We start from the raw sequence: 27428 nt of genomic DNA, 5'->3' as shown, positions 1-27428 counted from the left end.
GCGCGGGAAATGAGAAGAAAGAGAGGATGGAGCGGGAGGAGGGGCACCACAGCTGCAGTTCCAACACCCTCCCAAGGCCACCCAGCCCCGCCCCCTTCCACGAAGCTTTCTTCCTTTCCCCTCCCCCAGCCTGTCTCAAACATTCGTTGTCCTGAGGCTGAAGAAATCTACTTCCAAATCGTTTCCACGGCAGCCAGCTCCAAAATGGGGCCAGTCTAGGAGTAGGAGAAAGACCAGAAGCAAACAAGTGTGTGTGGGTGGGAGACACAGAGATGCACGTCTGCTTTGGATTCCAATTCTATTAGCAACAACTGGGATTTTGAGGGACAGATAGTGAATGTGAAGCAAGAATTAAGATAGGCAGTCAGTGTAGATAGGTAACTAGATCACGAGGCTGGTTTGGGTTCAGGAAGTTGGAGACCGCCCCTGGGAGGTTGGAATGTTAATGCCTCCAGAGCCCTTTGATTACCAAGATGGCCTGCCTATGTTGCTCCTCCCAGAAGGTTATTAATGAAGCACACCCTGAACAGATGGGGAGCTGCTAATTAATGCGCCCTGGGCTGCCGCTTCATTCCCGCTCACTCCACCTTGGCCCTTCCAGCCCACCTGCTTCGCACCTTTCGGCCATTCCACCTGGTATCTCCAGGGCCAAGTCATGTAGGTAGGCAGGAAGGAGAGAGAGAAGGGGGAAGAGGACAGGAGAACAAAGAAAACCTAAGTGTATAAAAGGGGCAGGACACTCCCACTTCTTGGGTTACCAGGACACCAGCCCTTAGCAACAAAGGACCTAGTCAGGTGCAAACTTCACAGATCAGCAGAGCCTTTATTCAGCAATGGTCACTCCTCTGACCGGACCCAGTTTCCTGGTGGAAAATCAGCCTCTGACCAATAGTGGAGTCTGTGCTTACATAGGTTACCCTGAGAGGTGAGTTAATTAATGAGGGTGGCAGTTTGGGCACTCAGCAATTTGGGATCTGTTCTTACTGCAAGAGATGGGGGGGTCTGGGGTCAGCAGTTAGTATCTGGGAAAAGATTTGTTTTGGGAAGGAGCAATGCTTTGGCCTCTTCCCAGACACTATCATTCCAGACTTGAGGGATATCACCTCCCCAGGGCCTGTCTTGTCACTGGGAAAGAATATATTGAGAAAGGATCAATGTTGTCAATGTATTGCCTTCTTCCTCACTCCCTCTCCCCAGGCCACACTATTTTGGGGTTTGTCATTTTCCATATCCATCACCAGCTTTGGCCCCCTTTTCCCTCCAGGGAGAAGTCTGTGTTACTATTTTTTAAATAAAATTTGCTTTCTACACTTGCCTCAGCGCTTCTCAAATGTTCAAACTCCAACATTTGAGGAAACTGAACTCATCACTGATAACCGTCGGTATCACTGGCTCTACTGTCCACTAGTTGTGTGATCTTGGAACAATATAAATCTCTCTGAACCTCAGTTTTCGTACTTGAGTCAAAGGGTTGTTTGATTATGAAGGCTAATGGAGGTGAGGTTCCTATACAGTTACTCATGCAGTGAACAATCATTAGACAAACCTACCTCCATTGTGCCCTGGGCTGCTCTAGGTTCCAGTGATAATAAAGCCACAGTATCTGCCCTCTAGCAATTTACATTCTAATGGCAAGGAGATAAGAACTAGTTAATAAACAAATAGATAATAAAATCATTTCAGATATGGGGAGGTACTTTAAGAAAATAAAATTGGTAGAGTGTAAGAGAACTTGCCTAGCATGCACAAGGCCCTGGGTTCAATCCCCAGTGCTGCCAAAGGGAAAAAAAAGAAGGGGAAAAAATTGAGGAGGGAGATAGATGGTGGTGAATGAGGATAAAATAGAATAGATAGTAAAATGACTAGGCAGTCAAGATGATGGGCCCCTAACCCCAATCGCACCTGGAGGATAAGGGTAGACATTAATGAGTACCCTCAAGGACTAATATAAAAGACCTTGAGGCTCACCTGCAGGTGTTCACTTACAGCCAACTCCTTTGTTTCAGAGTTGGAAAACCTGAAGGTGTGGGTGAACCCAGATGGAAGTTATAGGAAGAAAATGGAAAGGAAGATGATAGCCCTGGTACTTTTTCAATGACTATTTAACATAGTTTTTACTCCATGCTCTACCCAGAACCATATACAAGCTTTTTTTTCTTCTATCTGGCCCCCTCCCACATGGTGAGAGTTCTGTAACAGTAGTCCACTTTATGCTTTGAATATAGTCCTTGCTGCTCTACCACTGCAATTTATTTTATTTTTTAAGATAGAATTTTATTTTATTTTATTTTTATTGTAAACAAATGGGATTTATTTTTAAAATGGACTTGTTTCTCTTCCTCGCTCCCTGCTCCTCCCTAATCTCTCCCCCTCCCTAATCTCAGGAGAAACTGGACTACCTTTCTTCCCCATCCTAGGCAGTTATCTGTCCCTGTGTTGGGGGAAATCAGGCAAGAAGCGGAACAGCACTCGAAGAGTAGGAGAAACCAAATTTTATTTTACGCCCGTGGGCCCTGAGGAGATCAGCACTTCAGATTCTGAAGTTTTTTAGAAAAAAAAAAAAACAAAAAAACTGGTTTACCGGTTTTTTACATTTATAGGCTATCTAGTGTCATAAATTTTCTAGTCTAAAACGATACATAGTTGTGCACAAGATTTCAAAAATCAATATACAATAGTGTGTAAGAGTTTTCAAGTGGGAGTCGTGTTTTCAGAAACAGAGTGCAGTAAGGAAACCGGCTACTCTTACAAGGCCTTCAGTAAATCCCTAGCCTTGGGCCTGGAGTCTTCACAGGGGCATTTACACTTCAAAGGAAAGTAGTTGAGTCCTAGGGAAAGTCCTTTACAATCCAAAAGGAAAGAGTGAATGGTGCTAATTAGGTTCCCTGAAAACCAGCTGGCAGGAGAGAGGAGGAGAACTCTCACCCTTTCCCAGACACTAATTTTTATAGTGTCCTTAGTTTATTTTGTATCCAGGCCTGGGTCAGTTACCCACTACACCTGAGTACACACCCACCACAGGAACGAAGCAATCCAGACTTTGGGGATGGTACCAGAAGATCTCATAAATGACTGTCTAACAAACTAACAAGTGAATTACAACTCCAGACAGAGAACGCATGGAATGTAGCCTTTGAATTACCTCTTTAAAAGCTACCTGTTCCTGCTGATGGGCTGAACGACAACCTTTGATAGGCGTCCCCTATGTTTCTCCTCTGCTAACAAAGGAGCAAACCTTTTTCCTTTTTCTCCAAACCTTGTCCTCATTATTGGATTGGCATTGGTGTAAACAAAAATAACCAAAACGGTTTCGGCACCATAATGAAAGTACAAATAACTAGAACGGGAGCTGGCTTCATGGATCAGCTATGCCTTTTATTCAGCAGCAGAGGCAGGCATTGGAGGATTCACTTTCTGGGTAGAAAATGGCCCCAATTACTGGAGAGGTCTTGGTTTATGTAGGTTACGCACTGGGGGATGACTTTAACCATTGGAGACTTTAACAGAACATAGTTTAGGCATTCAGGAAACAGGTTGTGAGAATTCGAAATTTGTTTTTACTGGGCAGTGTTTTTACAGGACAAGAATGGAGGGCCTATTGTATTGTCACTGAGAAAGGTTCTATTGGAAAAGGATCAATGCTTGCCCTTTTCCAGGATTGTCTTTTCACTGGGTATGTTTTCTTCCTTCCCAAGGTTGGTCTTGACACTGGGAAAGGATGTATGGGGAAAGGATCAAAGTTATCAATGTTTCACCTTCTTCCTCCCTCCCTCTTCCCAGGCCACTGTTTTGGGGGTTGCCATTTCCATGTCCTTCAATTGGGGACAAGGACTGAGCTGTCAACAAAAGTTCTATCTTTTCTTGCTTAAATAAATCCTGCTCCATTTGTTTACTTTTCCCTTCCATGATTGCCCATGGATTTTATTCTTCAAAATTTGCAAGACAAGAACCCAGAGGAAATTGGTGAAGTGGGGAATCTAGTCTCATCTCAAAACTCTGGTTTCAGTGGTTGTGTGCACCACTTTAGTTAGGATGAAAGGATCTTTCTGAGCGGGTGTTACTTAGGTCAGACCATTGCTCACAGACATTCTTGCTGTTTGGAGTACTGCTATGGGTTTATACCTTACAAACACAAAAATTCTGATAACAACCTTAGGGGACAGACAGGTGCGAGTGGTGGGAACACCAGATTGAAAAAATAATTCTATAAAATGGCCCACTGTGCTGACCCCCACATTTCTTCTTTTCCAAGAAGCAATTGACCTGCAGCCCTGCATGTGCTTAGGGACTCGATACGTTGTTGAGGCTGATTTTGAACTTGTGATCCTCCTGCCTTAGCCTCCTGAGCCATTGGGATTACAGGTGTGTGCCATTGCACCTGGCTCCTGAACTCGTCTTTCTATCAAGAACCTACTCCCTTGATAACTCACCCACAATCACTAAGATAGTAGGCACCCCAACCCTATGAAAAGAAGCATCTCTTAAGGTTAAGGGAGTAAAAAACCCAAGGGGTGAATGAGGTATAATCAACCTCCACCCAAGAAGGGCAAATGCTTTCTTAGCTTGTTAGTGATTAAGAGAGCACAGTGTGTGCTTTTCCTTAACTCCTCACTCACTCTCTCACTCTCAGTCTTTTTATTGCTACAGAAATCAGGTGCATCACAAAACCAGGATGATCTCACCTTGACTCTGCAAGGACGAACAACATAAAAGGTAAAAATGTTGAGGAATCACTGAAACAGCAAATTCTCTGGACACTTAACCTGCTACTCACATGGTTTGTGTTTTCTTCCATTCCCCACCTGTTTCCATAACAACTGCAGACTCATCCTTATCCCAAGGCAAAGAAGAATACACAGGGAGAGATGGGACATTTGGCTCCAGGTTGAACCCCCTTCCACAAAGAAAACACCTTTGAAAATGTGCCCAAAGCCAATTAAAATTCCTAGAGCCTAGCCCATTCAGGCAAGCAATGCTTTCCCATGAATACGATCAACTGTCTTCCTTTGTCCAGGGAACCAGATGGACACTCTCTTGGTCAGGGCTGTTTCCCTTCTGCTCCAGCAAGAAGTCCCAGTAGAGGGCTGGGGCTGGGGCTCAGTGGTGGAGCACTTGCTTGGTAGGCATGAGGCACTGGGTTTGATCGTCAGCATCATATAAAAATAAGTAAATAAATGAAACAAGGTATTGTGTCCATCTACAACTAAAAAAAAAAAAAAAAAAAAAAAGAAGTCCCAGTAGAGTTTTGTCCCTGTCACAGTTGTGCCTTTATATGATTCTTCTGATGGAGAGCACAAAAAGTCACTGAGCCAGTAACACCAAATAACACCAAAGTAATGGCATTAATCCCTTTACAAGGGCAGAGTCCTCATGGCTCAGTCACCACTCAACACTATTGCTTTGGGATTGTTTCCAGCACATAAACTTCGGGGGACACATTCAAACCTAGCACCTACCTTCTTGATCATTTTCCATCCATGGCCTACCCTGGTTCCCACAAGCCCCACTCTGTTCCTTGGCTATAAATCAGAGTTGGGCCCAATTTTTCTCCACTTCTACAAAACCCCATTAGTCCTAAATAAAGTCTGCCTTTTCAATTTGCCAACTGTCATATGTCATTTTTTTAAACATACCACATTCTCACACACTGGGTTTTTGATTAATTTATAAAATAGAATTAAATATCAAAGCTCTACCTGCTGCCTCCCAACCTCTCCAACCCCTCTCCATCTGTTCCTGCCATGCAGTTTCCTTAACAGATTCACCTCCATCTTTTCCACTATATTCTCTGCCTGGGATATTCTTTCCTCCATAGCCACATGGCCAACTCCCTCACCTCCTTTAAACTTGACTTGACTCTCACTCATATTCTCAATCAAGCTTACCCTTTCTGATATATTCCACGTTCACACTCTTAATTCCCTCTATTCTACTTTATTTATTTCGATTTTCAAACTCAGACTTCCATGCAAAGCACACACTACCACTGAGCTACACCCCAGCCCACTTTTTCTGCTTTTCTTTTTAATGTATAAATCACTAATGCATTTCACATGCCCTGGCACCTGATAATAACTCAACAATTTGTTGAATAAATGAATATATATACATAATTTATATCACAGAAATCAGCAGTACTTCTAGTTATGGATATATACAATTTTCCTTATTATATTTGGAGTTGTGCCCCATCTTTCCACCTGTAAGACCCCATGGTAGTGATGCCTGTACCTATCTTGATAGTCCTGATATGGATTCTATATACTTAGTTATCCCTGTTCCCTCCTGAAATCCCACTAAAATATCCATAGAAGAATAGAAAAAGTACAATCCCAGAATAATGAGAACTAAGGAAAGTGTAAGAAATGAAGAATGTCAACACAAATATTGGAAGATGGTAAGCAGATGAATATAAGCTCTTCTGTGGCACAGCAGGGAAAGCTAAACCTGAGCCTGCAGAGTTTCACAAGAAACCAGTTTGCACTGCAGGACCCAAGAAAGATCAGGACCCAGAAGTCCTGCGTCTCTCCTACATGGGCACAGAGTTGCCAAAAGCAGCAGGATTCATTCAAAGTCTATATTAGGAGCAGCCAGGAGTTAGGCCCCAGATCTCTCCCATTCTTGCCAGCCCACAGGGCAAAGGCAATGTTGCTCCCCTAACCCTGCAGAAGGCTGGATGTTGAGTCTCTGAAGGGGCTGAACGAGACAGGCTCTGGATTCAGGAATGTCAGCCACAAATTAGACCACAGAGTGAGGCCCTGTGCTGTAGAGTGTGGGACTTCCCTGAAGCTCTACATCCCCCCACTCAGACACACACACACCATTCTTCATTAGACTCTCATGGTGCTGTCAACCAGGATTATAAAATAAACCATTCTACTTCTCCTTGCTGACCCAAGAGAAACAAAATCAGATGTCCAGCTTTATTAAGATAGGATCAACACATAATTTTAATTTTACTCATTAAATACATATATCGATTTCTTTTTTTGTTTGTTTGTTTGTTTTTGTTTCTTATTTGTTTTTTTATTATTATTGTAAACAAATGGGATACATGTTGTTTCTCTGTTTGTATATGGAGTAAAGGCATACCATTTGTGTAATCATAAATTTACATAGGGTAATATTGTTTGATTCATTCTGTTATTTTTTCCCCTTCCCCTCAACCCCTCCCACCCCTCTTTTCCCTCTATACAGTCCTTCCTTCCTCCATTCTTGCCCCCCTCCCTAACCCTAACTCTAACCCTAACACTAACCCCTCCCACCCCCCATTATGTGTCATCATCCACTTATTAGCGATATCATTCGTACATTGGTTTTTTGAGATTGGCTTATCTCACTTAGCATGATATTCTCCAATTTCATTCATTTGCCTGCAAATGCCATAATTTTATCATTCTTTATGGCTGAGTAATATTCCATTATATATATATACCACAGTTTCTTTATCCATTCATCAATTGAAGGACATCTAGGTTGGTTCCACAATCTGGCTATTGTGAACTGAGCAGCTATGAACATTGATGTGGCTGTATCTCTGTAATATGCTGATTTTAAGTCCTTTGGGTATAGGCCAAGGAGTGGGATAGCTAGGTCAAATGGTGGTTCCATTCCGAGTTTTCTAAGGAATCTCCACACTGCTTTCCAGAGTGGCTGCACTAATTTGCAGCCCCACCAGCAATGTAAGAGTGTACCTTTCTCCCCACATCCTCGCCAACACCTGTTGTTGCTTGTATTCTTGATAATCGCCATTCTAATTGGGGTGAGATGGAATCTTAGGGTGGTTTTGATTTGCATTTCTCTTATTACTAGAGATGTTGAACATTTTTTCCATATGTTTGTTGATTGCTTGTATCTCTTCTTCTGTGAAGTGTCTATTTATTTCCTTACCCATTTGTCAATTGGATTATTTACATTCTTGGTGTAGAGTTTTTTGAGTTCTTTATAGATTCTGGAGATTAACGCTCTATCTGAAGTATGATTGGAAAAGATTTTCTCCCACTCTGTAGGCTCTTTCTTCGCATTGCTGATAGTTTCCTTTGCTGAGAGAAAGCTTTTTAGTTTGAATCTATCCCAGTTATTGATTCTTGCTTTTATTTCTTGTGCTATGGGAGTCCTGTTGAGGAAGTCTGGTCCTAAGCCGACATGTTGAAGCTCTGGACCTACTTTTTCTTCTATAAGATGCAAGGTCTCTGGTCTGATTCCGAGATCCTTAATCCATTTTGAGTTTAGTTTCGTGCATGGTGAGAGATATGGGTTTAGTTTCATTCTGTTGCATATGGATTTCCAATTCTCCCAGCACCATTTGTTGAAGAGGCTATCTTTTCTCCATTGCATATTTTTGGCCCCTTTGTCTAATATGAGAAAATTGTATTTATTTGGGTTTGTGTCCATGTCCTCTATTCTGTACCATTGATCCACCTTTCTATTTTGGTACCAATACCATGCCGTTTTTGTTACTATTGCTTTGTAGTAGAGTTGAAGATCTGATATAGCGATACCCCCTGCTTTACTCTTTCTGCCAAGGATTACTTTAGCTATTCTGGGTTTTTTATTCTTCCAGATGAATTTCATAATTTCTTGCTCTATTTCTGTAAGGTACATCATTGGGATTTTAATTGGAATTGCATTGAATCTGTATACCACTTTTGGTAGTATGGCCATTTTGACAATATTAATTCTTCCTATCCAAGAACATGGGAGATCTTTCCATCTTCTAAGGTTTCCTTTAATTTCTTTCTTTAGTGTTCTGTAGTTCTCATTGTAGAGGTCTTTCACCTCTTTTGTGAGATTGATTCCCAAGTATTTTATTTTTTTCGAAGCTATTGTGAATGGGGTAGTTTTCCTAATTTCTCTTTCTGAAGATTCATCGCTTATGTATAAAAATGCCTTAGATTTATGTGCATTGATCTTATATCCCGCTACTTTACTGAATTCACTTATGAGATCTAAAAGTTTTCTGGTGGAATTTCCTGGTTCCTCTAAGTATACAATCATATCATCAGCAAATAGGGATAGTTTGAGTTCTTCTTTTCCAATTCGTATCCCTTTAATTTCTTTGGTCTGTCTAATTGCTCTGGCTAGAGTTTCAAGGACGATATTGAATAGAAGTGGTAAAAGAGGGCATTCCTGCCTTGTTCCAGTTTTTAGAGGGAATGCTTTCAGTTTTTCACCATTTAGAATGATATTAGCCATGGGCTTAGTGTAGATGGCCTTTACAATGTTAAGGAATGTTCCCACTATCCCTATTTTTTCTAGTGTTTTGAGCATGAAGGGGTGCTGTATTTTATCAAATGCTTTTTCTGCATCTATCGAAATAATCATGTGATTCTTGACTTTAAGTCTATTGATATGGTGAATTACATTTATTGATTTCCTGATGTTGAACCAACCTTGCATCCCTGGGATGAAACCCACTTCATCATGGTGCACTATCTTTTTAATATGTTTTTGTATGAGATTTGCTAAAATTTTGTTGAGAATTTTTGCGTCGATGTTCATTAAGGATATTGGTGTGAAATATTCTTTCCTCGATGTGTCTCTGTCTGGTTTAGGTATCAGGGTAATATTGGCTTCATAGAATGAGTTTGGGAGGGTTCCCTCCTCTTCTATTTTATGGAATACTTTGAGAAGTATTGGAATGAGCTCTTCTTTAAAGGTTTTGTAGAATTCGACTGAGAACCCATCTGGTCCCGGACTTTTCTTTGTTGGTAGGCTATTGATGACTTCTTCTATTTCATTACTTAAAATTGGTCTATTTAAATTGTGTATGTCCTCCTCGTTCAGTTTAGGCAATTCATATGTCTCTAAAAACCTGTTGATGTCTTCAAAATTTTCTATTTTGTTGGAGTATAGATTTTCAAAATAGCTTCTAATTATGTTTTGTATTTCAGTTGTGTCTGTTGTGATATTTCCTTGTTCATTCCGAATTTTAGTGATTTGGGTTTTCTCTCGTCTTCTCTTTGTTAGTGTGGCTAAAGGTTTATCAATTTTGTTTATTTTTTCGAAGAACCAACTATTTATTTTGTCAATTTTTTGTATTGTTTCTTTTGTTTCAATTTCGTTGATTTCAGCTCTAAGTTTAACTATTTCCTGTCTTCTACTACTTTTGGTATTGGTCTGTTCTTCTTTTTCTAGGGCTTTGAGCTGTAGTGTTAGGTCATTTATTTTTTGAGTTTTACTTCTTTTATTAAATGCACTCCATGAAATAAATTTTCCTCTAAGTACTGCTTTTATAGTGTCCCAGAGATTTTGATATGATGTTTCTTTGTTCTCGTTTACCTCTAAGAATTTTTTAATTTCCTTCCTAATATCTTCTGTTATCCATTCATCATATAATAGCATATTGTTTAATCTCCAGGTGTTGGAGTAGTTTCTGTTTTTTACTCTTTCATTTATTTCTAACTTCAATCCATTATGATCTGATAGAATACAAGGTAGTGTCTCTATCTTCTTGTATTTGCTGACATTAGCTTTGTGGCATAATATATGGTCTATTTTAGAGAAGGATCCATGTGCTGCTGAGAAGAAAGTGTATTCGCTCTTGGTTGGATGGTATATTCTATAAATGTCTGTTAAGTCTAAATTATTGATTGTGTTATTGAGATCTATGGTTTCTTTGTTCAATTTTTGTTTGGAAGATCTGTCCAGTGGTGAGAGAGGCGTGTTAAAATCACCTAGTATTATTGTGTTATGGTCTATTTGGTTTCTAAAATTGAGAAGGATTTGTTTGACATACATGGATGAGCCACTGTTTGGGGCATAGATGTTTATGATTGTTATATCTTGCTGATTTATGCTTCCCTTAAGCAGTATGAAATGTCCTTCTTTATCCCTTCTGACTAACATTGGCTTGAAGTCCACATTATCTGAAATGAGGATGGATACTCCAGCTTTTTTGCTGAGTCCATGTGCATGGTATGTTTTTCCCCATCCTTTCACCTTTAGTCTATGGGTATCTCTTTCTATGAGGTGAGTCTCTTGCAGGCAACATATTGTTGGATCTTTCTTTTTAATCCAATCTGCCAGTCTATGTCTTTTGATTGATGAATTCAGGCCATTAACATTCAGGGTTATTATTGAGATATGATTTGTATTCCCGGTCATTTGGTTCATATTTAAAATTTTATTTATTTATTTATTTATTTTTTTGACACAACTTGGTTCCTCCTTTATTTGACAGTTCCTTTAGGGTAATTCCTCCCTTTGCTGATATGCTTCTTTGTTTTTTATCTCTTCCTCATGAAATATTTTGCTGAGAATGTTCTGTAATGCTGGCTTTCTTTTTGTAAATTCTTTTAGCTTTTGTTTATCATGGAATGATTTTATTTCATCGTCAAATTTGAAGGTAAGTTTTGCTGGGTATAAAATTCTTGGTTGGCATCCATTTTCTTTCAGAGCTTGAAAAATGTTGTTCCAGGCCCTTCTAGCTTTTAGGGTCTGGATTGAAAAATCTGCTGATATCCGTATTGGTTTCCCCCTGAATGTAATTTGGTTCTTTTCTCTCACAGCCTTTAAAATTCTGTCTTTATTTTGTATGTTAGGTATTTTCATTATAATGTGCCTTGGTGTGGGTCTGTTGTAATTTTGCGTATTTGGAGTCCTATAAGCCTCTTGAACTTGATTTTCCATTTCATTCTTCATATTGGGGAAATTTTCTGATATTATTTCATTGAATAGATTATTCATTCCTTTGGTTTGTTTCTCTAAGCCTTCCTCAATCCCAATAATTCTCAAATTTGGCCTTTTCATGATATCCCATAGTTCTTGCAGATTCTGTTCATATTTCTTACCATCTTCTCTGTTTGTTCAACTTTGCTTTCGAGATTAAATATTTTGTCTTTAATATCTGAAGTTCTGTCTTCCAGGTGTTCTATCCTATTGGTTATGCTTTCTATGGAGTTCTAAATTTGGTTTATTGTTTCCTTCATTTCAAGGATTTCTGTTTTTTTTTTTTTCAATATCTCTAACTCTTTATTGAAATGATCTTTTGTTTCCTGTATTTGCTCTTTTAACTGTCTATTGGTGCTATCATTCAATGCCTGCATTTGCTCTTTCATCTCATCATTCAGTGCCTGCATTTGCTCTTTCATCTCATCATTTGCTTCCCTAATCATTTTAATTATGTACATTCTGAACTCCCTTTCTGTCATTTCTTCTGCCATGCTGTCGTTGGATTTTATTGATGTACCATCTAGATATGTTTGGGGCATTTTCTTCCCTTGTTTTCTCATATTGTTCAGGAATCAGTGGGTCATTAAGATATTGCAGATTTCCTCTATCGACTTATAATGTCCCTGAAGATTGCTAGTATATCCCCTCTTATCCTTCAGTAGCCTGAAGTCTTGGAGGAAGTTGATAATGCGGAGCTCCAGGAAGAAGCTGCCTCTCTATGGGTGGTGACCCTTAGGTGGTGTATATTCCCTGATAGTGGGCAGAGGTGCCTCCACTTGTTGACCAATGGTCATCCAACGGGGAACTAGGCTGCGGGCTGAGGCAAGTCCTATTTGTGCCTGTGTCTCTGGTTTTACCGTCCCTGTGGGAAAACCTCACCCGGCAGGGAAGACTCACTCGGTGGGGACGTCTTGCTGATCAGTTCCCCTCCTAGAGGTTCCCCTCAATCTACAACTACCGCCTGGGCTGGGCTGTCTTCCTCTGCAACGTTCCCAGGGGCCCAGACGTACCTCCTGGGCCTGGGAGCCTCACCCTTCGCAGACGAGTCTCCTTAGGCTGCCTCTCCCAGAGAATCTGCCCGCAGTCCTGGAAACTTCGCTCCGCCCCTAGGTGTGTCTCTGTGCGGCTCTTCCAGCAAGAAGCCACCTAGCTCCTGGGACCCTGCTCTGCCCCTAGCCTGGCTATGCGGCCCGTCCTCTGAGCCACCACCTGGAGCCCCGTACAATAGCTCCGATACCCAGAGACCCGCCACACACCTCCTCCTCCGGACAGCGGCCTGGTTTCCGATGCAGTCACTAGGAGCCCAAGCAATTCACTTCGCGTCTCCTCCTCCCGCCAACCACCCGTAGCCCTAGGCAGTCACTCCAAGTCCAAGTGACCCGCCCTGTTCCTCCTCCTCCTCCTCGGGGTAGCCCCCCCGGGGGGGTTCAGGAGCGGTGGCTCTGAAACCAAGTGACCCACCACACTCCTCCTCCAGTCAGGCCACTGGTGTTCAGGAGCGGTCGCTTTTAGTCCAATCAACTCACCACTCGCCTCCTCCTCTGGCAACCGCCTGTGGCTCTGATGCAGTCACTCCTATACCAAGCAACCCGCCGCGCTTCTCCTCTTCCTCCGGGCAACCCCCCCGGTGCAGAAACGGTAGTTCTGGGTCTAAACAGCTCGCCACGCAACTCCTCCTCAGGCAGCCGCCCAGAGCCCCAGTGGTTGCTCCGAGTCCAAGTGCTTTCTAGAGCTTTGTGAATAAGATCCAAAATCACCCTGCGCAGGAGGGGTGCTCTCCGCGCCAGCGGGGGAGGAGGAGGTGGAGGAGGCCATGTTGTGCAGCTGCTGCTGCTGCTGCCGCTCCTTCCAGAAACTCCGCTCTCCGCCCCTGTCCCGCTCCTCCTGCCCCTAAATGTGGGACTTCTTGGGGAAAAGTTCAGCTTTGGCTCAGGAACACCAAGCACGGCTCCAGAACGCCAGGCCGGCGCGGTGTCTCCTCCCCCTGCTGTGTCCGCGGCGCCCGCCAGGTGCCCGCGCCTCAATTTCTTAATATATATATTTAATGAATAAAATTTGATGTTTGACATGTGTATACAGCTGTGAATCCACAAAATTTCCTGGGGGCCAGATGTTGGTCTACCAAGGATAGAAAAACCTTAACTGTACTGGAAAATTGTACCACCATTAGGATGATCATAGATCATACTGTACAGCTGTGTAAGGCTCAGGGTGGTTCTCCCATTTTATTTTCTTCTTCCTCCTCTTTTTCTCCTTCTTCTCCTCCTCCTCCTCCTCCTCCTTCTTTTTTTTTTTTTTTTTTTTTTTTTTTTGGTACCAGGGATGGAACCTAGCCAGGGGCATTAACTACAGAGCCACATCCTCAGTCTTTTTTATTTTTTATTTTGAGACAGGATCCTGCTAAGTTGCTGAGACTACTCTCAAACTTGGGATGCTTCTGCCTCAGCCTCCTGAACTGCTGGGGTTACAGGAGTGTGCCATAGCATCCAGCTCTTATTCCATTTTCCATTGCTATAACAAAATACCCGAGACTGGGTACTTTATAAAGAAAGATATTTATTTTGGCTTATAGTTCTGAAGGGTAGAGGGGCAATTGCACTTGGAGAGGGCCTATACTGAGTCACAACATCATGAACATTCTCATGATGGGAGCAAGTGTGAGAAACCAGTAGCATGAGGAAGAGAAAGGGAAAGAAGGGGGCTAGATGGTTACAATAACTTACTTTCTTGGGAATTAATTCAGTCTTTTGGGATCTATCACACTCCCACGAAATGGGCATTAATCCCTTCTGAAGTGGTGTTCAATGACCTAATTCTCCCCCTGAAAGTCCCCACCACCTCAACATTACAGTGGGGGAATTAAGCCTTAACATGAGTTATGGCAGGGACAAACCTCAGCATAGTGTCACTTCTTGATTTCCAAACTCTTATCTAGTTTCTCATGTAACCATGCTCTACTTTATTTCTAGTTGTCCACTGTTCCAGTTATTATGGCTATATATTAAAGCATCCTAAACCTTACTGGATTAAATGATGACAACATTTATTGTACACAGACACTGCAAAATGGGAACTTGCCTCAGTTCCACTCAGATTAATTGAAGAAGCTCAAAAGCTGGGGGCCTGAGTTATCTAGAGGCTGCACATTCACATATCTGATGGTTTATGCTGACTGTGAGTTGAGATGTTAGCTGGGCTACTGACTGAAACACCTGCATAGTTCCCCTACAACATGGCAGTTGGGTTCCCAGGGTGAACGTTCCAAGACAGGTAGAAGCTGCACCCTTTTATGACCGAGCCTTGGAAGTCACATAGCACCCCTTCTACCATACTCTAAGAGAGCAATCATACCCCATCCAAGATTCAAGGGGAGGAACTTAACCCCAACCTCTCAGTGGTTGGTATTTCAGTCACTTTGTGAGAAGAGTATGTGACATATGTATTGGAGCAGTTATCTTGGATAAATGCAGTATATTGAATCTTTGAAACCTCTCACCCTTGCATATTAAACACACATGACCCAGGAGTTCTTTAACTGACAATCAGGTTTGCCATCATCCCACTTAGAAGATAGGACCTGTCTTTCCTCTGGTTCATTTCCCATATTTTGGTTCTTAAGAGACATGTATAATCCTTCAGAATCTCAGGTTATGAACTTTGGAGATACCTCTGACACTTTTGACCTGTGAGTAGGTCAGAAAAAGGCAATTTAGGTTCCAATGATGGACCCAAAACACATTTCAGGGCAACTTCTATAAGTCAAGGAACCAGTGTGTGGCTGAACACAGGGTGAGTTCATTCACTCACATTCCCACTTAGAAAAAGAGGGCCACCACTATTCATTCCCAGGAGGGCCTGTCTAGGATGCTCTCTGGCTCCATTTCATAGTTGTCATCAGTTTACTCTGGTCCATCTCTCTGACTCTTTTTTCTTTTTTCAACAGAGCAGTCAGTGGATATTAGAGGTGGAAAATGACTTCCTCAGGATGAAGGTGATGGTAGAGCAAGGTAGTAGAGATGATAGGAACAAGTGCAGGGTCATTCTTTTTTTGTTGTTGTTTTAATTAGTTACACATGACAGTAGAATGCATTTTGACACATCACACATAAATGGTGTATAATTTCTCATTCTTCTGATTGTATATGATGTAGAATCACACAAATCATGTAATCATATATGTACATAGGATAATAATGTCCAGTTCATTCTACTATCCTTCTTATCCCTCTACCCCTTCCCCTCCCTTCACTGCCCTCTGCCTAACATAAAGTAGCTCTATTTTTCCCTAGGTGCTATTATGGGGCGCAACTTAAGAACAGACCAATCACCACTGAGAAGTCCAAATTTGAGAGTCTTTATTAAGCTGGCCAACTGACTGTCTCACACTGCCCCAAAAAATGGCTATTGGGAGAACAGCCCCAACCACACCAAAAATCATATTAATCATAAGTGTCTGTTGCTATGATTCAAAATTACACATTAACATCATGAGATCATCGACAGAGGGGGAAGTGGGTCAGAATGACCCTTACCTAGGTACAAACTAAAGAATGGTTCCTAATATCCACACAATCACTGTTCACATGGTACATTGTTTAGGAGCAATAAGAATCAAAAGAGAGTAATTTTTCTTTACATAGGAATTATCATTCTGTATTGTTAAACATGTCACACTAAGTAAATGATGATGGGTACAGAGGCGGGGTGTTCCCATGGGAGAAGTTTATTTCCTACATAACATGGAGTCTCAGAGCAAAATGGAGTCTGTTTAGTCATGTCCCTTAGAGTCTGGCCTATAACATTCTCATGGAGTCAGAGCTGTCAGCCCATCACAGGTGCTCCTGCCCATAGTGAATTAGCATCCTCATATTAGAGAAAACATTTGGACTTTGGTTTTTTGGGTTTGGCTTATTTCACTTAGTATGATATTCTCCAGCTCCATCTATTTACCTGCAAATGCAATAATTTCACTCTTCCTTAAGGATGAGTAATATACCATTTTGTATAGGTACCACATTTTCTTTATGCATCCACCTGTTGAAGGGCATCTAGGTCAATTCCATCATTTGGCTATTGTGAATTGAGCTGCTATAAACATCTCTGTGGCTGCATCACTGTAGTATGCTGATTTTAAATCCTTCAGGTATAAACTGAGAAGTAGGAGAGCTGGGTCAAATGGTGGTTCCATTCCAAGTTTCCTGAGGAATCTCCATACTGCTTTCCAGACTGGTTGCACCAATTTGCAGTTCCACCAGCAATGTATGAGTGTTCCTTTTCCCCCACATCCTCACCAACATTTATTGTTGCTTGTATTCTTGATAATTGCCATTCTAACTAGAGTGAGATGAAATCTTAGAGTGATTTTGATTTGCATTTCTCTAATTACTAGGGATGTAGAGCACCTTTTCATTTATTTGTTGATTGATTGAACATCTTCTTTTGTGAAATGTCTGTTCAGTTCCTTAGCTCATTTATTGATTGGGTTATTTGTTATTTTTGGTGTTGAGGGTTTTTTTGTGTGTGTGTTTGTTTGTTTGTTTGTTTTTTAGTTCTTTATATATCCTGGAGATTAATTCTCTATCCAAGGTGTGTATGGTAAAGATATTCTCCCATTCTGTAGGCTCTCTCTTCATGTTGCTTCCTTCGTTGTGAAGAAGTCTTTTAGTTTGAATCCATCCCATTTATTGATTCTTGATATAACTTTTTATGCTTTAGAAGTCTTGTGAAGGAAGACAGTTCCTTCACAAGTGTTGGAGATTTGGGCCTACTTTTTCTTCTACAAGGTGTAGGGTCTCTGTTTTAGTGCCTGAGTATTTGATCCACTTTGAGTTGAGTTTTGTGCAGGGTGAGAGATAGGGGTTTAATTTCATTTTGCTTCATATGGATTTCTAGTTTTCCCAGCAACATTTGATGAAGAGACTATCTTTTCTCCAGTGAATGTTTTTGGCACCTTTGTCTAGTATGAGATAACTGTGTTTACGTGGGTTTGTCTCTGTGCCTTCTATTCAGCACCATTGATCTACATGTCTGTTTTGGTGCCAGTAGCATGCCATTTTTGTTACTATGGCTCTGTAGTATATTTAAGGTCTGGTAGCGTGATTTACTTCCTGATTTACTTTTCTTGCTAAAGATGGCTTTGGCTATTCTGGGTCTCTTATTTTTCCAAATGAATTTCATGATCGCTTTTTCCATTTCTATGAGGAATGTCATTGGGATTTTAATGGAATTGCATTAAATCCATATAATGCTTTTGATAGTATGGTCATTTTTACAATATTAATTCAGTCTATCCAAGAACATGAGAGATCTTTCCATGTTCTAAGGTCTTCTTCAATATCTTTCTTTAGAATTCCATAGTTTTCATTGTAGAGATCTTTCACCTCTTTTATTAGGTGATTCCCAAGTTTGTGTGTTTGTTTGTTTGTTTTTGAGGTTATTGTAAATGGGGTAGTTTTCCTAATTTCTCTTTCAGTGGATTCATCACTGATGTATAGGACGGTGTTTGATTTATGGGTATTGATTTTATATCCTCCTACTTTTCTGAATTCATTCATTAGTTCTATAAGTTTTCTGGTGGAATTTTTTGAATCCTCTAAATATAGAATCATGTCATCAGCAAATAGTGATAGTTTGAGTTCTTCTTTTCCTATTCATATTCCTTTAATTTCTTCCATCTAATTGCTCTGGCTAGAGTTTCTAGGACTATGTGAATAGAAGTGGTGAAAGAGGACATCCCTGTCTTGTTACAGTTTTTAGAAGGAATGATTTCAATTTTTCTCCATTTAGAATGATATTGGCCGTGGGCTTAGGAGAGATAGCTTTTACAATGTTGAGGTTTGTTCCTACTATCCCTAGTTTTTCTAGTGTCTTGAACATGAAGGGGTGCTATATTTTGTCAAATGCTTTTTCTGCATCTATTGAGATGATCATGATTCTTCTCTTTAAATCTATTGATGTGATGAATTACTTTTATTGATTTACATATGTTGAACCAAGTATGCATCCCTGGGAACCCCACTTGGTCATGGAGCACAATCTTTTTAATATGTTTTCCTATGTGATTTGCCAGAATTTTGTTGAGAATGTTTGCATTTATGTTCATCAGGGATATGGGTCTGAAGTTTTCTTTCCTTGATGTGTCTTTGTCTGGTTTTGGAATCAGGATGATACTAGCCTCATAGAATGAATTTGGAAGGGTTTCCTCCTTTTCTATTTTATGGAATAATTTGAAGAGTATTAGTGTTAGTTCTTCTTTGAAGGTCTTTTAGAACTTGACTGAGAATCCATCTGGGTCTGGGCTTTTCCTGCTTGGTAGGCTCTTGATGACATCTTCTATTTCATTGCTTGAAACTGATCTCTTTGAAATTGTGTGTGTCCTCTGATTCAGTTTGGGTAGGTCATGTCTCTAGAAATTTGTCTATGTCTTTGAGATTTTCTATTTTATTGGAGTATAAATTTTCAAAATAGTTTCTAATTATCTTCTGTATTTCAGTAGTGTCTGTTGTGATCACGAATTTTAGTAATTTGAGTTTTCTCTCTTGTTAGCTTGGCTAAGGGTTTAATCAATTTTATTTATTCAAAGAACCAACTTTTGGTTTTGTCAATTTTTTGAATTGTTTCTTTTGTTTCAGATTCATTGATTTCAGCCCTGACTTTAATTATTTCCTGTCTTCTGCTGCTTTTGGTGTTGATTTGGTCTTCTTTTTCTAGAACTTTGAGATGTAATGTTAGGTCATTTATTTGTTGACTTTTTATTCTTTTAATGAATGAGCTCAATGCAATGAACTTTCCTCTCAGCACTGCCTTTATAGCGTCCCAGAGGTTTTGATATATTGATATTCTCATTCTAAATATTTTTTTATTTCATCCCTGATTTCTTCTGCTATCCATTCATCATTCAATAGCATATTATTTAGTCTCCAGGTGTTGGAGTAGCTTATTTTTTTATTTTATTGTTGATTTCTAATTTCATTCCATTATGATCTGATAGAATATGGGTAGTATATCTATTTTTTGTATTTGTTAAGATTTGCTGGGCTGGGGATATGGCTCAGTTGATAGAGTGCTTGCCTCACAAGCACGAGACCCTGGGTTCGATCCCCATTACCGCAAAAAAAAAAAAAAAAAGATTTGCTTTGTGGCATAAGATATGGTCTATTTTAAAGAAGGATCTACATGTGCAGGATCATTCTTAACAATGGTGGGAAATTGGGGGGGGTCTTTCAGGATTGTTGTGTTTGGATGAATTCACCTTAGATTAATTAAAGTGGGCTACTTAAGTCAGGCACGGTGGTGCACTCCTGTAATCCCTGCAATTTGGGAGGCTGAGGCAGGAGAATTGTGAGTTCAAAGCCAGTCTCAGCAACTTAGTGAGGACCTAAGCAACTCAGCAAGACCCTTTCTCTAAGTAAAACATTTAAAAAAGGCTGAGGGTGTGGTTAAGAACCCCTGGGTTCAATCCCAGGTACCACAAAAAAAAAAAAAAAAAAAAAAAGAAAAGTGGGCTACTTGAGACAGTGAGATGTCCACATGACCTCTGTGAAGAAAGGATTCATTCAAGAGTCATGGTTTTCATGCTTCCATTGAGTCAGATGCCTGCTGGGGTTGTGGAGGCCCATAATGAGGTCCATGCTCTTTCTGGAAGTAAAAGCAGGCAAAGAAGCAGGCAGAGAAGAGGCCCATGACCCTCTGGCGGCTATAGGCAATACTTGTTTCAATGATGGGATAACTACAAAGTTAAACTTAGAGTCGTGTACATACTCTGGTCTAGAACCTAATCCTTGAGCAGCAGAAACAAAAGAGTCCTATGTAAACTGTCATCACCTGTGCTCTGGGCTCTACAATCGTAGGATCCCAGTGGGTGCTACTAGCAGGTTAACTCCAGGAAGGTAGGAACCCAGAGGGGAAAGCTGGAGAAGGAGACACAATCAGAGAGAACTTGAGGGGAAGAGGCTGGCAGTAGTATTGATGCTGGACTATTATTCAGGAGAGCAGCTCTGTTTCTGGTTTCCTAGCAACTGCTGTTCAGCAGGTGGTTGCTAAGCAATATGGGGCCATCCAGACATTTGGATAAGGACCTTAGTCTTTGTGGGCATCAATTAGAATATCACAGGCTATACCTATTAATTTCTTTTGTTGCACAAAACACACACACACACACACACACACATCAATGGTACACAGATCTGAAAAATGAGAAAGAGGTCATTATGAATACAACATCCGAACAAGGTAAAAATTACCACCTTTACTCTTTTCATTCCAGTCTTTCTCTGTAGGAGCATTATTTTCTTTTTATTGTCCTTTTAAATCTTACCTTTTGACTTTGATTTGGATCATCACAAGAATCCCTCAACCACATAAGTGTTTTCAAGATACTCATCTGTGATGACTGGATGACTCATGCAGTAGCTACAGTTTTGTTTTGTTTTTGCAGAGCTGGGGATAGAACCCAGGTTACCCACCCACCACCCCAGCCAATTAACTATTCTCCTCTTATTCCAACGAGTTGCTTCCTTTCCCCGCCCCACCATGAACAGTACTGCAATACACATCCTCTTGCAGAAAGTTTTTCTTTCTTTTAGATGGTTGCCTTGAAATCAATATTAAGGGATGGGATGATTATATCAAAGGACATGAATATTCTCATGATGATCTCTCTTGCTCAATTGCTTCCCTTACAGCTGGTTTCTGTTTTCTCCAGAATGAGAAATGGACTGATCACACCCCACCTGGAAAGCATTGTCATCCCTTCACTTGTTAAATGGAAAACTGAGATCCTCTGAAGGAAAGGAATTGGCTCAAGGTCACACAGCCAGCACCAGCTCTAGTTCTAGGTCCCTGGTCTGACTCCCTCTCTTGTACATCAGCACAGATACTTCCATCACTGAGTTTGGATAAAGTCCAGAAGGTCCTATGCATCTCCTAATCCATCTACTAGCTCTTATTGCACTCCACAGTCTATAGTGCAATTCTTTTCTCAACCAAACCTTTTGAGTGTGTGTTTGTGTTGAAAGACAGAAAGATACTTTATAAGTCCTGTCTGAAGGAGAGAATCCTTGGGGATAGTTGGACAAGTCACCACTGGCACAAATCCCAGGTTCTTCCACTTGGACTGGTGATTTGGCTGGTCTCAGAACTAATCAGAACAACCCGTCACTAGGTGTGGTGGTATATGCCTATAATCCCAGCAGATTGGGTGGCTAAGGCAGGAGGATCACAGGTTCCAAGCCAGCCTCAGAATTTAGCAAGCCTCTAAGCCTCTTAGTGAGACCCTGTCTCAAAATAAAAATAAAAAGGACTGGGGATGTGGTTCAGGAGTTAAGCACTCTTGAGTTCAATCCCTGGTATAAAAAAAAGAAAGAAAGAGAGAGGAGGTGGTGGAAAATAACCCACTGTACTACAGAAGTGTTATTGCAACAGAACTTGGAACCAGGCCCCAAGTCTCTTCATTAAATGAAGTTTATTGAATGTTACCATGTGGCAGGCCATGTGGACAGAGCTGCAAACAGGGACCACTTAGCCCCTAGGGTTATGAAGTTCATGGTCATTTGCAGGCAATGAGTGGAGTAGACAAATGCTCTTATCAGGAAGCCCTCTGGCTCCATTCTCTCTTGCAGCGACACCCATATTTTCTTTGCATTACTCCTAGGGCTACTGCCTAGGGGCCTAGGTCTCTCTCTCACCTTCAGACCGTAACTTCCCTAATTGATGAGTCATCCATACGCCACAGCTCTGGTGAAGCTGTTGAAAGTACAAGACTCAAGAAAAGACTGTTGAAAACTTGGTCATTAAATCTCTTGGCACATTTATGCAAACATGGTGGTTCCCCCGTTTCACTGTCCACTTGACTCATCACTCCTTGTAACCCATGGGGACCAAGAAAGAAAGGCTGAATGTTTATCTAAATAGTATTTGCTAATATATTTTGTATGATATATTTTATTGCTGACCCAAAGGAGCTTCATGATTCTTTGGTGGCTGGTTTTCCTTTGCTTTTAATTTACAAAGGTCTTGATTTACAGATATTATAATTTGGGGGACAACAAACTGCATCTTTGTAGAAAAATATACATAAAATACAATTTACCATTTTAACTTTTTTTTTTTTATGGAATTACTTGGGGTCGAACCCAGGGCACTCTAGCCACTGAACTGTATCCCCAGCCCTTTTGCGTGTGGGGGGGTGGGGTACTGGGGATTGAACTCAGGGGCACTCAACCACTGAGCTACATCCCCAGCCCTATTTTGGATTTTATTTAGAGACAAAGGTTCACTGAGTTGCTTAGCACCTCATTTTTTTTTTCCCCCCTGAGGCTAGCTTTGAACTCATGATCCTCCTGCCTCAGCCCCCTGAGCCACTGGGATTACAGGCATGCACCAACATACCCCACCATTTTAACCAATTTTAAGTGTACAGTTTTGTGGCATCAAATACATTCACATTGTTGTGCAACAATCACCAGCATCCTATCCAGAAATTTTCATCTTCCCCAACTGAAATTCTGTACCAATTAAACACTGTTTATTCCTCTCTCCCCTATTCTACTGTCTGTCTCTTTGAACTTGACCTCTCTAGGAACTTCATATAAGTGGACTAATACAATAATTGTCCTTCTGTGAATGACTTGTTTCACTTAGCATGTTTTTAAGGTTCTTCCTTGTAGCATGGGTTATGATTTCCTTCCTTTTTAGATTGAATAATATTCCATTGTATGTGTATACCAGCTTGTTTACCTACCCATCTGTTGATGGATATTTGAGTTGCTTTCACCTTTTGGCTATTGTGAATAATGTTGCTATGAATATGGGTGTACAAATACCTCTTTGAGACTCTGCTTTCTATTCATTTGAATACACAGCCACTCATTGCTTAAAGACAGAGATAACACACTGTTGTGTAAACACCATAGAATGTACTTAGACAAACTTAGGTCAGTCACTTGATGTGACACCTTGATGCAATCAAGAGGCACAGTAAACACAAGGGATTGAACCCAGGTGCACTTAACCACTGAACCACATCCCCAGTCCTTTTTATATTTTATTTAGAAACAGGGTCTCACTAAGCTACTTAGGGCCTCACTAAGTTGCTAAGACTGACTTTGAACTCATGATCCCCTACCTCAGCCGCCTAAGTCACTGGGATTATAGGCATGTACCACCATGCCCAACCTAAGCTTTTAATAAGAAGGAGTACACTATAAAATAATGATAAAGGGGGAAAGTTTTGGGGTGTGATATTGGTCAAATTATATTGTTATATTGTATATTGTGTGCATGTATTAATATGTAACAACAAATTCCATCAGTATGTAAACTATAATGGACCAATAAAAATGTAGGAAAAATAAATACATAATGATAAAAATTATAGTTGAGTAAGTACATAAATCAGTGGCATAGTCATTTATTATTATCATGTATCATATTTTGCATAATTGTATGTGCTATTCTTTTATATGACTGGCAGCACATAGGTTTGTTTACAACCATATAAGTAATGCATTGCACTACAACATACAGTACCACTAGGTAATTGGACTATTTCAGCTTCATTATAATCTTATGGGTCCACATCATGTATGTGGTTCATTCTTGACCAAAATATCATTATGAGGCAAAAGACTATACTCAGAAGTGGAATTACTGGATCATCATTATGGGTTCGTGTGAATGTGTGTGTGTGTGTGTGTGTATGTGTGAGAGAGAGAGAGAGAGAGAGAGAGAGAGAGAGAGAGAGAGAGAGAGACTGAGGATTGAACCCAGAGATGTTTTAACATTGAGCTACATCCCCAACCTTTTTAAATTTTTTTATTTTGAAACAGGATCTTGCTAAGTCATGGAGTTTGGTCTCAAACTTGTGATCTTCTTGCCTCAGGCTCCCAAGTTGTTGGGATTTCAGGCAAAAGCCACAGTACTGGTTTATCCCCATGGTTGTTAATCATTCAGTGTGATTCGGCTCTTGGGGTAGATAGGATAATGAAGGGAAGAGAAGAATGAATCTTGTTCAATTAGCTTGTTCTCTGGGGGTAGTTCAGAGAGAGAAGAGGACAGAACAAAAGTGATCCAACTCACCCAGTGTGGTGGTGCATGCCTGTAACCCATAGCTCAGGAGGTTAACACAGGAAGATCACAGCCAGGAGGTTCAAAGCCAGCCTTAGCAACTTAGTGAGGCCTGAGCAACTTTATAAGACTCTGTTTCAAAATTTAAAATATGTTCCAACTTATTTCCACTAAGGAAGATCACGTGTAGAAAGCAGGAATCTGTATGGGTTGAAGAAAATAGGCAAGAAAATTAAGGACACTCCCACCCCCACCCAATCCCCAAGGGTAAGAAAGTCCAGAATGATAACTGAGATACTGAAAGCTTTAAGCTCTATCTAGTAGGAGAAAAACCATTGCGGGAAGTTAGTAATTGGATGTAGAACCTCAGCAATGATCGTGAAGAACCAGTCGGTGTCCAAGTCTTAAATTAGATCTGGATTATAGAGTGTGCATGGGGCCTGCTTGCTGGATGTGCAACTAGCACAGGTACACATGGTCGTTATGCTTGGGGTTTAATGCTTGTCAGTCCCTGTCTTGAAATTTCTCATAATTTTGCCTTTGAATTTGTGTTTTGTAAGTCTGATGGAACAATGGAACACACACAGAGGCAGAATGGGAGGCTGGGGAGGCTGGGCACCTCAGCTCATGTGAGATACCCCTCATAGAGGCCTCCTCACGTCCCCTAAACAAATTCTTGGCTGCCCACTCCCTTCACCTGCTAGACTCAAGGTCCATTCAGCCTCCCTTACTCTGTCCCTGTTTAGCAACCATGACTGTCCCCATCCCCAGCAGGACTGGGGCTTGGCATGGGGATGATGAGGTTGGGTATCAGCTTTCTGAAGTATCTTGAGGCTGGGTATGGCAGCAGTGTCGCTGCCTCAGGCAGGAAGTGCAAGGTGTATTCAGCAGGCAAATTAGGCCTTACACCTGACACTGATCTGGGAACATTCTGATGCCAAGGTCACAATACACTTGGTGGTTTTTCATCTACTGTAGTTTGGGCAGTTCTGTTGAGGAAAGAAGAGATTCCCAGCTTCCCAACTCTCCCTCCCTGCCCCAAGCCAGGGTATGGCAGGGAGGAGGGCAGGAGGGGGAATTTAGCAGCCAGTTTCAAAGCAGTCACGGTTTCCAGGATGACAAACAATAGGGATTCCCGGGTATAATACACTCATGCATGTACACACGTGCACATGCATCTCATCACCACCACCACCTCAGTTTGTTTCCTCAAGGTAGCTGGGTGTGAGCACTTTGAGCTAAAAGAATCCCTGTGCATTTTGTTTCTTGCTCTACATACATATTCTAGAGAGAGCATATTTGTCTGACTGCAGGGTGAGGCCAGACTCAGATGTGGACTGGGGAAAGCTGGCAGGACATGGTCTTTGAAGGTATAGAGGTTTAGGGCAGGCAGCTGGCAGGGGAATGGAGTTAGAAGTATAGCTCTCACTCCAGAGTCAGAGTTAGAGGGAGCTGGGTTAGAATTCCAGCCTTGTCAGTATGCTGAACATGTTCTTTCACCTCTCAGTTTCAGCTTCCTCATTGGAACATTGGAGAAAACACTGGTCCCTAACTGACGGTGTCATGAAAGTCAAGTGAGACAATCTCTGCAGACGTGTTGAACTCTATTCCTAGCACACAGTCAGTGCTCAAGCAGCACAGCTGCTCCTGCTGCTGGGTTATTATCATAATCTGTGGGTATCCCACAATTCATCATAGAGGGTACTGCCAACATGGTGAGTTGTCCAATGTCCAGATCTGGCTTTGACCTGGCAGACTCAGATCCCTGATTCATGTTCAATCAGATAGGTGTATTCTCTTCTATGGACAAATCCCCCCACATGGAGGAAGAAGCCTTACACATGTACAACCCAGAAGCAAAGATCCTTCGGGAAGAAACTACTCTCTCACTCCTGAGAGGAGTATGTGCTCTGGGCAGGTCCTAAAAGCAGGAGTTAAAGGCAGCCTTCGTCCATTCAGGGCCTTTTGGTGGATTCAGGCTCTAGGTCCTGGACTTAGAAGGTTTTTCCTGGAACACTGGTGCTGAGTGGAGAGAGATTGCAGTTTGGAAACTTCAGTTATGCCTGGGGGCCCTAGCCTGGGGCAGTTACTTCTCTCATTGCTGAGCACAGGCCAGAGTCCAGAGTCAACTCTCTCAATTCGAAAGGTAGAGCCCCCAGAGATCACCTAGATTGGGACCAGAGTTTACATTTTGTTCATTTCTGTAGAGATGGACCAGTTGGTAAATAAAAGGTATCCTAGAGGACTGGGGAGATAGCTCAGTCTGTAGAATGCTTGCCTTGCTGTTGCTTGCCGCCGCTTGCCGCCTGCCGCCGACCAGTGGGACAAACGACACGTATACCTCAGAGGTTCATGAAGCAGCTTCCCCTTTATTCAGATAACACCCTCAAATGTATAAGCAGTCTCATGCATATGCAATTATAACCAGATATGTCCATCCAATCCTATTAAAGGTCAAGCGATCATGAGCTCAAGCACACATGTAAGATATATCTGTCCACCCGCTAGGCGGCTGAACTAATTATCATACAGCCAATAGTAAACACTTCCTGTTTTTCTCAAGGCGCATTCAGCACGCCCTTTGGCTCTCTGCCAGTCGCCATCTTTGGATGTATGTGGCGTAACCCTGGGCCCCGGGTCTCGCCCACCACACTTGCAAGCACAAGACCCTGGGTTCGATCCCCAGTACC

At 41.4% G+C, this 27428-nt stretch overlaps 1 long non-coding RNA gene across 2 annotated transcripts; it reads left to right on the top strand.

Moving 5' to 3' along the window:
- The first annotated feature begins 794 nt into the window (after positions 1-794).
- Positions 795-26877, top strand: LOC124980745 (uncharacterized). 2 transcript variants are annotated; one of them, XR_007107866.1, is made up of 3 exons: positions 795-925; positions 4648-4713; positions 26246-26877. It is a non-coding gene; the product is annotated as an uncharacterized LOC124980745 (long non-coding RNA). The 2 variants fall into 2 exon arrangements; XR_007107865.1 differs by lacking the exon at positions 26246-26877 and adding an exon at positions 21357-22753.
- Positions 26878-27428: the final 551 nt, after the last annotated feature.

This window comes from Sciurus carolinensis, chromosome 3, assembly GCF_902686445.1.
Source record: "Sciurus carolinensis chromosome 3, mSciCar1.2, whole genome shotgun sequence".
NCBI classification, from domain to species: domain Eukaryota; kingdom Metazoa; phylum Chordata; class Mammalia; order Rodentia; family Sciuridae; genus Sciurus; species Sciurus carolinensis.
This window is presented reverse-complemented; position numbering and strand designations above follow the sequence as displayed.